Genomic DNA, 4,272 nt, shown 5'->3' with positions numbered 1-4,272 from the left:
AAAAAAAAAAAAAAAAACTCATTTGAGACTTTCAGGATATAAGCATCTAAAAAAAAAAAAAAAAAAAAAAAGAAAATGCTAGTATAAAGGTGAATTGTATAAACATATGAGGGTTTGGGGGTAATAATTGAATTATGTGAAATGTTACAGGACTAAGTAAACAAGATCATTAGTCCAATAAATGTTCCTGATGGTGACTCTTTTTTGCTTTCTCTTCTTAAGCAACATAGTGTCTCAATGCTCCTTTTCAAGAGCCTGATTTCAGTTACACTTGCCTTTTATGTGCTCCCTGAATTAATTTTGATACAGTGTTTCTCTACTCTTTCCCTATTGGCACTGAACTGATGTACCTGACTTGTCGGGAACATCAGTGTGTTAAACTGTTCCTGGTTTATTCACCCCGCATACTTAATGAACAACTTATATGTCATGTTTTGAATTTTTAGTTAGGTCTGAATGTTGGGTCAATAGTTGTATCCTCAAAATAGTAGTGATACTGACAGTGTTGTAAATGACAGTCTGGGCTCAGCTCAGGCTGGACTCTGACTGGTTAAACAGAAAAATTGATGTCTGCTAAACACTTGTTTTTCATTTTACAAGATGCTGCAGATATGAGCAGGTGAGAATATTCTCTGCATGACTGACATTTACCTGGCTCAGAGGAAATCACCTTCTCTGGCTAAGAGTGGAGTCATAGGAGTAGGCAGCTTGTTCTCCTGGGGGATTTCCTGGACCCGGGACCACAGTTCTCACAGGATACAAAGAGAAATCTGAGGAAAATTAAATGAATGCAGCAATACTCATGTTTGTGTAGAATCCTACCCAAAGCAGAAGTGTTTTAGACTCCTATAATTTGCATATTTTAGTGTCTCTAAATGCAGATGATGGTTTTTGTACTGTTGAATTCAATAGGGTATGCCATACATAGCCCATGTGTTAAAGCATGTTTATAAGGAAGTGACTGTTGGAGAGTCGTGGAAAGATTGCTAGGTGAGGAAAGAGAGAGAAATGTGGGTCCTTGGTAGCATGTCCACGAAAGTCTTGTTTGGACTCTTAGTCTCTGGCCTTCCCAGCTGCTATAATAAATAACTTTTCCTTCTATGGTAATGATTAGCGATATTGACTTGACAGGATCTAGACACCACAGGAAAAGAAAATCACTGAACATCAGTGTGAACGGTTTTCTTAATTAGGCTACTTGAGGTGGGAGACCCTCCATAAACTAGAACAGCAGCATTTCTTTGTCGTCACAGACAGAATGAAAGGATGAGAGAAGGTGAGCACCAGCATTCAGCACTCTGCATCCAGACTGTGGATGTGGCGAGATGGTCAGCATCAACCTGCTAAAGCCAAAATCTTCCCATCAAACTACTCTGCCCATCAGACGCCTAAAGGCAAAAAGCCAACTAACCAAGGACCAAAACTTCTGTGGAGAAAACCTAAGTCTTTTGTCAGGACAGCACACTGAAAGTTACTGTGTTTATGATATGAAATACTGAATATTTAGGAACAGATTCTAAAATAAAGAATCCTACCTATTAGAATCAGTTCCTAAGAAAATTCTTATATAGGTAGTCATTATTTGTATAAGTGTGGGCTCGGAGAAAGCAACTAACAATCATTATAGACAGAAACATAACTTTGTTGTTTACTTACAAAACAAGGCATTGAGAGAAAAACCAACTCCCCGTGTAAATGCCATGGTCCATTGTATCATGTACTCAGATAAAGACAACTGCTGCCTCTCGGAGGTATTTGGAGAAAATGTTCCCCCTTTTGAATTTAACCTAAGACTATTTGGGAAATTCCAGAAGTTGAGAATCTCATACTCTGTATCAGGTTTCCTTTTCCAATCCAGAACCACATGGTCTCCAGCACAAGTGATAAGTTAAATGTTCTTCAAGAAAGAGTGAAGCTGAAAGGGATGCACAATCCTGTGAGAAATAGGTCCAGAGAGGTGCAGCAGAGCCAGGTCAGGGTATGTCTCTCGGTGACCTTAATCTGTGATGTCAAATGCAACTTTAATATGGAAATCAATAACATTGAACAAATGAAAACCTTGGGGAATGGAAGCAAAATTATTTTTCTAAAATCAGATGGTTTCAGTAGAAAACTTAGAACAAAGCACTCCTAAATAATGAATGTGCACTGAGACAAAAACCAATTTTCTTGAAGAGGCAGACATGACCAGTGAATTTTTGAAAGTATTTAAAACTTCATTTTGTAAAGGGAAGGGTTTGGGTTTTGGTTTTGTGGATATTTATGGGGTTTTGCCTTTTTTACATATTTTAATCTGTGGAGAATTTCATACGTGATCGCTGCACCAACGTCACTCCCATTCCTTCCTCCCAACCTGTGACCATCCTATGAATACCCTCTTTATTGATGACTCATCCTGTACATGATTACTGCATATATGCATGTGTGCATGTATGTGCTTGCATGTATACATGTGTGTGTGCGTTGTGTGTGTTTGTGTGTGTGTTCAGACATGTACATGTGCATGTACATGTGTGTGTGCATGCATGTGCCTGTGTATGCATGTGTGTGTGTGTGTGTGTATACAAGTGTCCAACTTTTTTAGTTCATCTGATAAGCTTCATATAAAAATCCATGCCTGGCAACTTGTCTTGTTCAGACACAATATTGTTGGGATTTCACAGATGCAGTTTTCCTGTTATGACTAGAAGAAACTCTCTCAATGAAGATTTCCTGAGCCTGTGATTCTTACAATCTTCCCACCCTTTCTTTTATTTATCTATCTATCTAGTTAGTTGTTAGTTAGTTACATCCCAAATTCTGCTCCCTTGGGTATATTCATGGGGACCCTTCCATCTCAGAGGAGAAGAAGAGGGGAAATGGGGAGGGACTCTGTGAGGGGGACCTGGAGGGGGCAGCACTTGGGATATAAATACAGGGGAAGTGGACCTGTTTAGAAACTGTTCTTTGGAGCAAATCCCATCTGCATTGTCAGGAAATCCGCCGTTCAGTTCACAGGTCAGCAGCAGCAAACACTTCATGGATATCCCAGAAGTCCAGTTCAGTGACATCATGATAGCAGCAGTGGTGGCACAACCTAGCAGGAACAGCCAGGCTTCAGCCAAATTGGCACAAGTCAGCAGGAGGGCTTAGGACCAGCAGGGATGCTAGGAGAAGTTCTTGTCTGTGCCTCTCTCAACCTAGCAGAGATCAGCAAGGACTCAAGACCAAGAGTGTTGCACAGCCAGCTCTTCAGCAAGCCTTTCACAGTCAGTTGAGTCCTGTTTATACCCCCTCCAAACATCACATGTCTTGCTTCATCACATGATTCTGTCTTAGCAAAACTCCACATGAGTCTGTCTCAACTGACATCACTCTACCAATCAGTCCAAGTCCGAGAAAGTGGCAAGAAGCCACCAGCACATCACCAGAAGTTTGGGGTTTTTGTTTTTGTTTTTGTCTTGTTTTGTTTTGTTGTTTGTTTGTTTTCTGTTTGGGGGGTTGCTTTTGTTTTTTGTTTTTGTTTTTTGGGTTTTTTTTGTTTTTTGTTTTTTGTTTTTTGTTTTTTGTTTTTTGTTTTTTGGTGTGCTTCTCTCTATGGAGTCATGACAAGCAGAGGTCAGCAACGCAATGCAAGGCGGACCAATACATTGTCATTAGCGAAGAATCCTCATCACAATATCCTTTCATGTGCTTGCTTTAGCAAAACATCGTTTTACCTGTGCCTGCTTCAGGAAAACACTCCTTCACATGTTTGCCCTAGCAAAATACCATCTGACACAACTGACCTTCCAAAGATCCCTTGTTTCCACTTCTCTTCCTTGCAATTATCCCATTGTGAACTCATAGCCTGGACATTCAATGTGTGTGGCATTTGCCTTACATTTACCATTAAAGTTAATTTAAAAAAAAAAGTGTTCTCAAGTTAGTCACCACTGGCTGAGGATTCCAACATCTGCCCTGGATTTTCCCAGGATTCTGTGAAAAATGAGCCCCACTTTCTGGGATCCTTGTGATAAGTGTGATGCGGGTTCTGTTCCTGTTTTCAAGTCTTCCAGAATCTGCACCCTTGAGGTCATCTGCCATGAGCCTTCCCACCTATGTTCAGTGGAAAGGAAGAATCAGAGAGGCAATGCCAAGAGAGAGAGCTATGTCCTTGGAGGACATCTGGTCAGAGAAAGAATGTGACCATGGTCACTGGTGGCCACTTTGTGCCGAGACCCCAAAAGTAAGTGAAAGAAAAAAAACAGGAAAAATGAAGAACTGTGTTATAAAACATAATTTCATCCCTAC

This window comes from Mus pahari, chromosome 9, assembly GCF_900095145.1.
Source record: "Mus pahari chromosome 9, PAHARI_EIJ_v1.1, whole genome shotgun sequence".
NCBI lineage: Eukaryota > Metazoa > Chordata > Mammalia > Rodentia > Muridae > Mus > Mus pahari.
The sequence above is the reverse complement of the archived record's forward strand: the minus strand, read 5'-3'. Positions refer to the sequence as shown.